This window comes from Anolis sagrei, chromosome X (assembly GCF_037176765.1).
Source record: "Anolis sagrei isolate rAnoSag1 chromosome X, rAnoSag1.mat, whole genome shotgun sequence".
In the NCBI taxonomy this organism is placed as follows: domain Eukaryota; kingdom Metazoa; phylum Chordata; class Lepidosauria; order Squamata; family Dactyloidae; genus Anolis; species Anolis sagrei.
In genome coordinates, this window is record NC_090034.1 from 49,767,209 (window position 1) to 49,779,654 (window position 12,446).

Genomic DNA, 12,446 nt, shown 5'->3' on the forward strand with positions numbered 1-12,446 from the left:
CATTGAGGTCTTGGAAGTAGATCTTTCACAACATTCAGGTCCTGAAAGTATATAGTTTACAACATTGAGGTCTTGGAAGTAGATCTTTCACAACATTCAGGTCCTGAAAGTATATAGTTTACAACATTGAGGTCTTGGAAGTAGATCTTTCACAACATTCAGGTCCTGGAAGTATATAGTTTACAACAGTTAGGTCTTGGAAGTAGATAGTTCACATCATTCAGGTCCTGGAAGTAGACAGTTCATAGTATTCAGGTCCTGAAATATAGACCCCTGTCTGATCCCACAGCAAGCTGGCTTCAGAAAAGGCAAAAGCTGCACATCGCAAGTGCTGACTCAGCACATAGAAGATGGCTTTGAAAGGCAGCAGATCACAGGAGCTGTCTTCATAGACCTGTCAGAGGCTTATGATACTGTGAACCACCGCCTCCTCCTGAGAAAAATGTATAATATCACAAAGGACTACCACCTCACCCGCCTCATAGGAAACCTGCTACAAAACAGGAGCTTCTTTGTTGAGTTCCAGGGTCAGAGAAGCAGATGCCGGAAACAGAAGAACGGCCTGCCTCAGGGGAGCGTGCTTGCTCCATCAATGTTCAACATCTACACAAATGACCAGCCACTGCCAGAAGGGACAGAGAGTTTCATCTATGCTGATGATCGTGCCATTACCACTCAAGCAGGGAGCTTTGAGATGGTTGAACAGAAGCTCTCCGAAGCTCTATGTCCTCTTACTGCCTATTACAGGGAAAACCAACTGATCCCTAATCCATCTAAAACACAGACATGTGCCTTTCACCTTAAGAACAGACAAGCATCCCGAGCTCTGAGGATTACCTGGGAAGGGATCCCACTGGAGCATTGCAACACACCCAAATACCTGGGAGTCACTTTGGACCGTGCTCTGACCTAAAAGAAGCACTGCCTGAACATCAAGCAAAAAGTGGGCGCTAGAAACAACATCATACAAAAGCTGACTGGCACAACCTGGGGATCGCAACCAGACACAGTGAAGACATCTGCCCTTGCGCTATGCTACTCTGCTGCTGAGTACACATGCCCAGTGTGGAACACGTCTCACCACACTAAAACAGTAGATGTGGCTCTTAATGAGACATGCCGCATTATCACAGGGTGTCTGTGCCCCACACCACTGGAGAAATTACACTGCTTAGCCGGTATTGCACCACCTGACATCTGCCGGGAAGTAGCAGCCAATAGTGAAAGGACCAAGGCAGAGACATCTCCAGCTCATCCCCTGTTTGGGTATCAGCCAGCACGTCAATGACTTAAATCAAGACATAGTTTTCTTAGATCTACAGAGACACTCGCTGGAACACCTCAGCAAGCGAGAGTCCAAAAGTGGCAGGCCCAAACCCAGCACCTCAATCCATGGGTGATACCAGATGAGAGACTCCCCCCTGGGCACACAGAAGACTGGGCGACTTGGAAGGCGCTGAACAGACTGCGCTCTGGCACCACGAGATGCAGAGCCAATCTTAAGAAATGGGGCAACAAAGTGGAATCCTCGGCATGCGAGTGTGGAGAAGAGCAAACCACAGACCACCTGCTGCAATGCACCCTGAGCCCTGCCACATGCACAATGGAGGACCTTCTTGCGGCGACACCAGAGGCACTCCAGTGGCCAGATACTGGTCAAAGGACATTTAACCAACTACCAAATTTGCAAAATCTGTTTTTCTTTTTTCTTTCCTCTTTTTAATCTGTGTGTTTGTTTTGCTCTGTTAGAATTGTAATAGAATGGTATGGTTGCTGATGACACGATAAATAAAATAAATAGTCAGGTCTTGGAAGTAGATAGTTCACAACATTAATTTCTCAGAAATATTTATTTATTTATTTATTTATTTCGCAATTTTGTATACTGGTCTTCTCCCCTCTATCGGGGGACTCGGGCCGGTTTCCAACAATAAAATCACAAAACAATAATTAAAAACATCATATAACATATTCAATTAAAACATTATAACAGCAAAATGCAATCGCATAATAACAATGGTCAGTCATCATAGTGAATTCATTGTCCATCATTCATCGTCATCTATCCGATCACAGAAATATTTATTCACTCGTCGAAAGCCAAACCCCATAGCCAGGTTTTCACCCGTTTTCTGAATGACAGAATGGAGGGAGCAGTTCTGATCTCCAGTGGGAGAGAGTTCCAGTGTCGAGGGGCCACCACCGAGAAGGCCCTGTCCCTCATCCCCACCAGACGCGCCTGAGAGGCCGGTGGGACCGAGAGCAGGGCCCCTCCAGACGATCTAAACAACCTAGATGGTTCATAGGGGAGAATACGATCGGACAGGTAAACTGGGCCGGAGTCATTTAGGGCTTTATAGGTTAACACCAGCACTTTGAATTGTGCTCGGAAGCTAATTGGCATCCAGTGGAGCTGGCGCAACAGAGGAGTAGTATGCTCCCTGTACCCTGCTCGTGTTAGCATTCTGGCTGCCACACGTTGGACTAGTTGGAGCTTCCGGGCAGTCTTCATAGGCAACCCCACGTAGAGAGCGTTGCAGTAATCTAAACGGGATGTAACCAAAGCGTGGACCACCGTGGTCAATTCAGACTTCCCAAGGTACGGGCGCAGCTGGCGCACAAGTTTTAATTGTGCAAAAGCTCCCCTGACCACCGCTGAAACCTGGGGCTCCAGGCTCAGCGATGAGTCCAGGATCACTCCCAAACTGCGAATAGATAGTTCATAACATTCAGGTCCTGGAAGTAGATAGTTTACAACAGTCAGGTCCTGTAAATAGATAGTTCATAACATTCAGGTCTTGGAAGTAGATCATAATATTCAGGTCCTGGACATGTAGTTCACAACATTCAGGGCCTGGAAGTAGATAGTTCATAATTTTCAGGTCCTGGAAGCATATAATTCACAACAGCTGCTCTGAGTCCATCTACGGAGGTAGAGAAGATCGGGATATAAAAGTTTTAAATAAATAAATAAATAACATCCTGGCTGTGGAAGTAGATAGTTCAAAATATTCAGGTTCTGGGAAGATGCAGTTCACAACATTCAGGTCCTGGAAGTATACAGTTCACAGCATTTGAGGGAGAGCATGATTTTTGGGGGCCCTGCCAAGCAGAGGCCAGCAAGACTCAAAAAGAGGATCTAAGGTCGAACCCAGAACTCCCTGCTTTCAAGCTGATCTGACCTGCGGCAGGGAGTTCTTCAGTTCTCTATTGCCCCGCTTGGGCCAACTTCCAGGGAGCGTGGCCACAGCAGCAGCTACAACCAAGAAGCCTTCTTATTGCTTCACTTTCTTCCCCTTCCTAACATTGTAACAAATCCCCCAATAAAGTATCCATTAATTGTAACTTTTTCTCGGTACTACTTTGTGTCTTTTACTGCCTCCAAACTTTCCTCTGCATAAACCTTTTCTCTCCCAGGTTGCAGATGGCTGCCGGCCTGCCCAGGATGCGATTTTCAAGTTCCAGGGAGGCTGAAACTGTGCTCCTCTGAACCACGGATACGGAAACCCATTGCCCCCCCTTATCCGCGAGTCAACGGATCGCTTCAAAATCAGTACCATTCTTCTCCTGGGAGAATTCTAAGACTAATGGCTATCTCGCTTTTGCTCCGCTAACCCCTCTGCCCCGGAATTAACAATTTTTGCCCCCCAAAACTGAATATGGAGCCCAGCTGGCTCCCCAGTGACACCACATCGTTGCCACCATTTTGTTGATGCCGAGATAGCCCGTCGATGTGGGGAACCTGTCGCGGTCACCCCTTGGGATCTCCAAGATGTTGGTGGGCCGTTTTGGTCCTTGATCAGAAGGGATCTGTAGTTTTCTTCATTTTTCAATGTGGATCTCAACCTCTAGCGCTGGCAGTCGTTTCCACAAGGACTCACTCCGGGCCCCCTTCTCAACATGCCCCATGGATTCTTACAACTTTAAATCAACTTTTGCCAATGGGTTGTTGTATCAACTTTTGCCAACCTTTAAGAACTTTTGAAAACTTCCTGGAACTTTTTCCCCAAGCCCCATGGACTCCCTTTTATGATTTTGGGATTATATGATTTCATGACCTTAGACTCTTTATGGACTCTGGTGGGTGGGATGGGCCAATATGAATTTCCTTTTCCCTGTGTATGCCTTATGAACCCCATGTATGTCTATGTATACAAAAATATGGGAAGCCACCTTTTTGTGACCCCAGCATGAAAAACTCTTGGGAAATTCCTTCCTGTTTCCTGAGATGGATTCCCCATTGACTTAAGGACTCCAACAAAGACTTATTGCATGATAATAACAATGGTGCCTCTTGGGTCTCGGAGCATGGCTGCCCAGGAAAGCACCCCACGGTGAACTCGATCACTCATCAACAATGGGACATCCTACCTTCTGGGAAGATCAGGATGTCCCATCCGCCTCACTCATTGTCTTTGCACTCTTGGCTGAAACCAACGCACAGATAGCATCAATTAATCCCATATCCAGGACTAAAGGATATCAAGGCTGGGCAGCTGCGCCAACCACTTTTGTATATTTCACCCCCACTGGACAATACCAGGCCAGCTTGAGGAATCTCTGGATTATTGCCGGCTATCGGACAAACCATTAAGTTACATTTAATCCACTTATTTTTCCTCTCGGTTCTTTGTTTCCCGCTTGTACTGCCTCCTCAATTCCCATTGGCTTCGAAGCTGAAGCAACGCTGGCTTCCCCATTGGCCAAGGCGCGCCTAAGCTGGCCGCACCTCCCTCCAGCTGATGACTCCAGCCAATCAGCGTGAAGCCGGCAAGGGGGCGGGAAGTTTGAATTTGACAATTTTGTATTTTCTATAAAATGTACTCCTTTCTGCCCTGCCAAACATGTCGACTTTGGCAAGGGATTGCGGTTTGACATCCGTATCAGCTGGGATGACATAAAGACAACTCGGTGGCTTTTCTTCAGCTTGGTGAGACTTTTATTGGGAAAAATCAGGGGGAAATCTTGGGTGCTTCTTTTGTCTCGCCAGGGCTACGGACTCTGATTGAGTCTGATTGGTCTTTGCCTCCTGGCAAAGACCCCTAAATTCTTACTCGATATCAGATCCGCTATGCCTGGCGAGACAATAAGCACCAATAAAAGTTTACCTATTTCCCAATAAATCTCAGAGGAATGAAGTATGGCCACCAAGGTTTATTTTCTATTCCATTTGGAAAGGATGACGACCACAGTAATCTGCAAAGGAGCTGACATAACTCTTGAGCAGGGAATTACAGAATATATACAGCTGTCAAATTCAAATTTCCCGTGCCCACCCCTCTGGGCCGGCTTCGTTGTGATTGGATGTGATGTCAGCGAGCCAGGAGCAGCGGCCAGGGGCTGATGCCTTATCCAATGAGAGCCTGAGGCCTGCTTCGGCCGCTCAGCCAATGAGGTGGAAGGAAGCAGGCAGCAGAGAAATTAGTGAAAAAGTGGCTTGATGAAAGGATTATGAATGACCCTTTCTGGACCCCAAGTGTCAAGTGATTAAAGATGATTGCTATAAGCCCTCAAGCCCCAACCTGACTATTGATACAGAGGTCTGAAATAACATTTTTGTCTGGCCCCTCCATTGTCAAACGTTCGGAGATATTGGTTTCCTTGATAGGATGTTTCAGACTCATTCTTCTGGGAAGGGGAATAGTTTTGGGACCTGCCTACCTTTGTGACCGTAGCTCCCTCCATGAACCTTTGTTTCAAATGATTACCATGTCTATGGGTCCCCAGTACCCAGGTGGCCTAGTCAAAAAGACCCTCCGAAGCCCAAGGAAAGGGGCCATTTGTCTATTGGTCATACTTAAGAGTTTCTGCAAAGTACATTGTTTAAGGATGAAGACCCAGGAAGTTTTGCAATACCTGAGTCCTGAGATGCTGGTCATAGTTCATGAAGAGGTTACCTTACTTGATATTTTATATACATACATATAATACATGGGGATATAGGGCATATACAGACTTCATATAGGGAAATGGGGGGTGCAGGATTGGGGAAAGATCTGTCTTGGTCACCCAGAGCTCATATAGGAAGGAACAAAGTTCATAAAAGCACTGAGCACCCTAAGTCCATTCACAAAAAAGGAATCCAATTCATAAAAATGATCAGATTGGCCTGATGCTGGCCTGAGTTTTAGGGGTGACACATGAGGAATTTCTGAAGTCTGCAGACACCATCAGACACAATTTGAGGTGACACACACACACGCAAGAAAAGAAGGGGAGCACAGATACCGCTGTCACGCAGGACCACAAAAAGGATCTTGGGTTCCCACATGGGAATTTTGGGTGGGAAAGATTGGCCTTTTGTGACAGGGTTCCAGTAAATATAGCAGTTACCTTTTGTTATAGATATCTATATAAATAAAAATGTAATGTTGGTTTGTGGGATTAGCAGAACTCAAAAACCACTGGGGGAATTGACACCAAATTTGGACACAAGACACCTAATAACCTAATGTATGTCCTTCACTCAAAAAAATTTATTTTGTCATTTGGGAGTTGCAGTTGCTGGGATTTATAGTTCACCTACAATCGAAGGGCATTCTGAACTCCACCAATGATGGAATTGAACCAAACTTGACACACAGTTCTCCCATGACCAACAGAAAATACAGGAAGGGTTTGGTGGGCAGTGTCCGTTGTTTTGGAGTTGTAGTTCACCTACATCCAGAGATCACTGTGAACTCAAACAATGATGGATCTGGACCAAACTCTACACGAATACTCAATATGTCCAAATGTGAACACTGGTGGAGTTTGGGGAAAATAGACCTTGACATTTGGGAGTTGTAGTTGCTGGGATTTATAGTTCACCTACTATCACAGAGCATTCCGAACTCCACCAATGATGGGATTGAACCAAACTTGGCACACGGTTCTCCCATGACCAACAGAAAATACTAGAAGGGTTTGGTGGACATTGACCTTGAGTTTGGGAGTTGTAGTTCACCTACATCCAGATATCACTGTGGACTCAAACAATGATGGATCTGGACCAAACTCTACACGAATACTCCATATGCCCAAATGTGAACACTTGTGGAGTTTGGGGAAAAAAGAATCTTGATATTTGGGAGTTGTAGCTGCTAGGATTTATAGTTCACCTACAATCTCAGAGCATTCTGAACCCCACCAACTATAGAATTGGGCCAAACCTCCCAAAGAGAACCCCCATGTGGGCCACAGCAACGCGTGGCAGCGGTAGTATGAAATATAGGGCATAAATCTTGATTAAACGTACACACCATTTAACATGTTGTGGTTGTCCTTCTGCAGATTGGCCAAAACTTAACTCTTATCATATCATTCCAGCCTGAGGTCCTTGGCAAAACTATGAATTCCCTGATTATAAACTATCTTTTTTTTTGGGGGGGGGGGGGGTCATGTTCGGCAACACATTCAGGTCTTGGAAGTAGGTAGTTTGTCTTAGAAGTATATAGTGCATAGCTATCAGGCCCTAGAAGTATATAGTTCACAACATTCAGGTAAACATACCAGATAGCGATCCCAGTTACATTTTACCTGTTCACGTCAGCATATTTTCAATTTTAATTTATTACATTTGGCCTGGCCATTTTTAATATGTCATTATTAATTGTTTTTGTTATGTGATTTATATGATTTGTATTTTATTGATTGTTTATTAATGTTTTGTTTTTGATGTTGTTTGATGTACTTCGGGCTTGGCCTCATGTAAGCCGCACCGAGTCCCTTGGGGAAATAGTAGTGGGGTACAAATAAAGATGATGATGATGATTATTATTATTGCGATGGCATGCCCAGATGGATTGCTGTGCCATACGAGGCCTAATGAAAAGGGTCCTTAGGTGTTCTATCATGGCATCATGATCCCAATGGGTGCTCTTGTGGAACCAACTGGCAACTCGCCGCATCAAGGAATCAGTGAGCAGCAAATGTCCATGGCTGTCCTTCCACCAGCCCCCCTCCTCTGTCAGGCCCTCTTTCTTGGCAAACTCAATGTCCTGGGCACTGTACAGAGGCAGAGCTGGGACAGAGGTGTCTGGGATTAGTGCCCTGTGGAAGGTGGGCTCCCTGTTGGCTGCTGCCTTGGCAGCTGCATCGGCTCTGCGATTCGCTCTTGTGGCATCCAGATCTCCAATTTGGTGCCCTCTAGAGTGGATGACAGCAACAGCAGCTGGCTTGCTGACAGCGTACAGCAATCTCAGGATCTCCTATTAGTGTTTGACAGGGCAACAGAAAGTATTGTTCATATAAATGTCCAATGGCTAGGAATAGCAAAGGGGAAAATAGGCTTTCCAAGACAGTTGCATGATATCCCTTGACTGGCTTGGCAAATGTCACGTATTGTCCAAGCAGTGACAAAAGGGAAGGCTGGACCCTCAGGCTCCTGTTATCCCCAGGGTCACCAGTCTGTATGGGTTCCATTAAGGTAGATGGTTAATGCAATCAGGAAGCCTGTTAAGATGTTGGCAGACCGTCCCAGTACAGGAAAATGCGGGCAAAGGTGATTGCAAGACTTCAGTTGGTGACTTTTCCAATAATTTCATAAAGTAATACAAAAGCATAAACAAGATGATACACATACACATGAGGGGCTGTAGTTGCAGGGGTCCCCAATTCTGGAGGCCTGGTCCCCACAGGTTAGGGGTAGACATACAGATCAGGGTCTGTGGGGACTTTGAGGGACTTTGATCTCCCTCACATCACCCATGGGGAAAAAAAATAAGCCAATAGTAAGGAAAACCTGGGAAGGGTGACATGCACATGGGGGGTCCTAGGAGTCTTGGTGGCTTCTGGGGACTTTGGGGCTCTCACAACCTCTGAGGATGGTGGTCATAGATGTGGGTGAAACACAATGCTCTGATTGTAGGTGAACTATATATCCCAGCAATTACAACTCCCAAATGTCAAGCTCTATTTCCCCCAAATTCAACCACTGTTCACATTTGGGCATATTGAGTATTTGTGCCAATATTTGGTCCAGATCCATCATAGTTTGAGCCCACAGTGCTCTCTGGTGGTTGGTGAACTATAACTCCCAAATTCAACGTCAATACCCACCAAACCCTTCCAGTATTTTCTGTAGGTCATGTGTGCCAAGGCTGGTTCAATTCCATCATTGGTGGAGTTCAGAATTCTCTTTGATTGTAGGCGAACTATAAATCCCAGCAACTACAACTCCCAAGCGACAAAATCAATCCCCTCAACCCCACGTATTGGGTATTTGTGCCCAGTTTGCTGCAGCGAATGAAAATACATTCTGCATGTTGGATATTTACATTACAATACATAACAGTAGCCAAATTACAGTTATAAAGTAGCAATGAAAAGAAGTGAATGGAGAAGGGAGGAAAGACAAAGGGGGGGGGGGAGAGGAGAATGGAAGGAAAGGGGTAAGAAAGATGAAAGGGTAGGAGAGAATGGAGGGAGGGAAGGGAGAAAGAAGAAAAGAAAATAGGGAGGAAGGATGGAAGGGAGGAAAGGGAAAACAGGAAAGAGGAAGTAGAGAAGGGAGGGTGGAAGAGAATGGAGGGAGGGAAGGGAGAAGGAAGGAAAGAAAAGAGAAGGAGAAAGAGGGAGGTATGGAAGGAGGCAGAGAAGGAAGGATACAATGGTAAGAGAGAGGAGGGCCCAAGGGGCTGCTCCATCCTCTATAGCAGTGTTTCTCAGCCTTCCTAGTGCCACGACCCCTTAATCCAGTTCCTCATGTTGTGGTGACCCCCAACGATAACATTATTTATCCTTCCTTGTCCTCCCTCCCTCCCTTTCTTCCATCCTTCCTTTCCTTTCCCCTCTCCCTCCATTCTCTTCCTTCCCTCCCTTTCATCCTCCCTTCCCATTCTCCTTCCTCCCTTTCCTTTTGTCATGCCTTCTCCCCCTCCATTCTATTCCACCCTTCCTTCTCTTTTTCCTTCTTACTGGGGGATGTTTAGCTGGGAGAAGACAGTAGAGAGGGAACATGAGAACCATGTTTTAGGATTTCAAACAGAGTCCCATTGAGGTGGAGGGGGAAAACTCACTTTCTGATGCTCAAGACCGGGGCACAAAGAAGCAATGGGTTCAAATGGCAAGGAAAGAGATTTGACTGAAAAGATTAGGAAGAACTTCCTGAGAGTAAGAGCTGTTGGAGAGTGGCCTAGACTGCCTGGGAGTGTGGTGGAGTCTCCTTCTCTGGAGGCTTTTCCACAGAGGTTATTGGGAGTGCTTTGTGATTTCCTGCATCATGCATGGCAGGGAGTTTGGACTGGGTGGCCCTTGGGGGTCTCCTAGAATCATAGAGTTGGAAGAAACCTAATGGGCCATCCAGTCCAACCCCCTGCCAAGAAGCAGGAATATTGCATTCAAAGCACCCCTGACAGATGGCCATCCAGCCTCTGTTTAAAAGCTTCCAAAGAAGGAGCCTCCACCACACTCCGGGGCAGAGAGTTCAACTGCTGAACGGCTCTCACAGTCAGGAAGTTCTTCCTAATGTTCAGATGGAATCTCCTTTCTTGTAGTTTGAAGCCATTGTTCCGCATCCTAGTCTCCAGGGCAGCAGAAAACAAGCTTGCTCCCTCCTCCCTATGACTTCCTCTTACATTCATACATGGCTATCATATCTTCTCTCAGCCTTCTCTTCTTCAGGCTAAACATGCCCAGCTCTTTAAGCCGCTCCTCATAGGGCTTGTTCTCCAGACCCTTGATCATTTTAGTCACCCTCCTCTGGACACATTCCAGCTTGTCAATATCTCCCTTCAGTTGTGGTGCCCAGAATTGGACATAGTATTCCAGGTGTGGTCTAACCAAGGCAGAATAGAGAGGTAGCATGACTTCCCTAGATCTAGACACTATGCTCCTACTGATGCAGGCCAAAATCCCATTGGCTTTTTTGCCACTACAGGACATTGTTGGCTCATGTTTAACTTGTCCACGAGGACTCCCAAGATCTTTTTCACACGTACTGCTCTCGAGCCAGGCTTCCCCCATTCTGTATCTTTGCATTTCATTTTATCAGCTCTAGGATTCTGTATCAGAAGTAGGTATGGCAATCCAGGGTCTCCTGGATTCATTTTTTTCTCTCCTGTTCACCATCTCATCCTGATCAAGGCCAACCCTTTCAGCATCCATTACTAGTCTATAAGGATGCCACTCTTTTTTTCCAAACAGCCCTCCAATAGGCTTGGAGCGTTGCACCTTTTAGTTTGCACGCCGCTGTTTCCCGCCTTTTCTCCTCAAGCGCCGCTTCATCTTCTCTTAAGCTCCATCTCCAACGTCGCTCAGCTGATAAAGGGACTCCTAAAGGCCATCCAGTCTAACCCCTTCTGCCAGACACAATCCGATCCCTTCTGACAGATGCTCATCCAAGTTCTTGTTTATAGACTTACAGTGAATCCTAGATTAGAACGGGACTCCTAAAAGCCATCCAATCCAACCCCTTCTGCAAGACAAAGGAAGACACAATCCCATCCCTCCTGACAGGTGCTCATCCAACTTCTTGTTTATAGACTTCCACAGAATTCTAGATTAGAACGGGAATCCTGAAAGGCCATCCAATCCAACCCCCTTCAGCCAGAGAAGGAAGACACAATCCGATCCTTCCCGGCAGAGGGCCATCCAGCTTCTGTTTGGAGGCCGGGGAAGGCTATGGATGACTAATGTTTCCTCTTCATCCATGCCAAGCTTACAAAAGAAAGGAAACAGAAGCTAGAGGCGCAGGAAGCGGCCCACAAAAAGTGTCACAGGGAGAGGTCAAACCTGCCCTATATCGATCCAAGAAAAATCTGTTCCTGGCTTGAACTTGTTATTTCCTGTTTCCCGCAATAACAAAGTTTTGCCACTTTAATCAGCTTTCCGCATTTTTTTTAGTGTACAGCCAATTAGGAAATTGATAACCCAGGAACAATAGTGTAGTAGTAGTAGTAATAATAATAATAATAATAATAATAATAATAATAATAATGCAGTGCCTAAAGACCTTGGCCTGCACTTAAGCACAATCAGCGCTGACAAAATCACCATCTGTCAGCTGAAAAGGGCCACCCTACTGGGATCTGCATGCATTATTCGCCGATACATCACACAGTCCTAGACATTTGGGAAGTGTCCGATGTGTGATCCAATACAATGATCTTATTTACTGTGTACTAATCTTGTTGTGTTTCAACAGATCTGGACCAAACTTGGCACACAGACCCAACATGCTCAACTGTGAATTCAGGCGGACTTTGGGGATGATTGCCCTTGGAATCCAGAGATACTGTGACCCCCACCGACAATAGACCAGGACCAAACCTGGCACAGAGAAGACCCATGATGAACTGAACGTATTGAAGGGGTTTGTGAGAATTCACCTTGATTTTGGGAGTTAAAGTTCACCAGCATTCAGAGAAACAGTGACCCCCACCGACAATGTACTGGGACCACACTTGGCATAGAGAACCCATGTGACCAACTGAACAAACTGACCTTGATTTTGGGAGTTGTAGTTC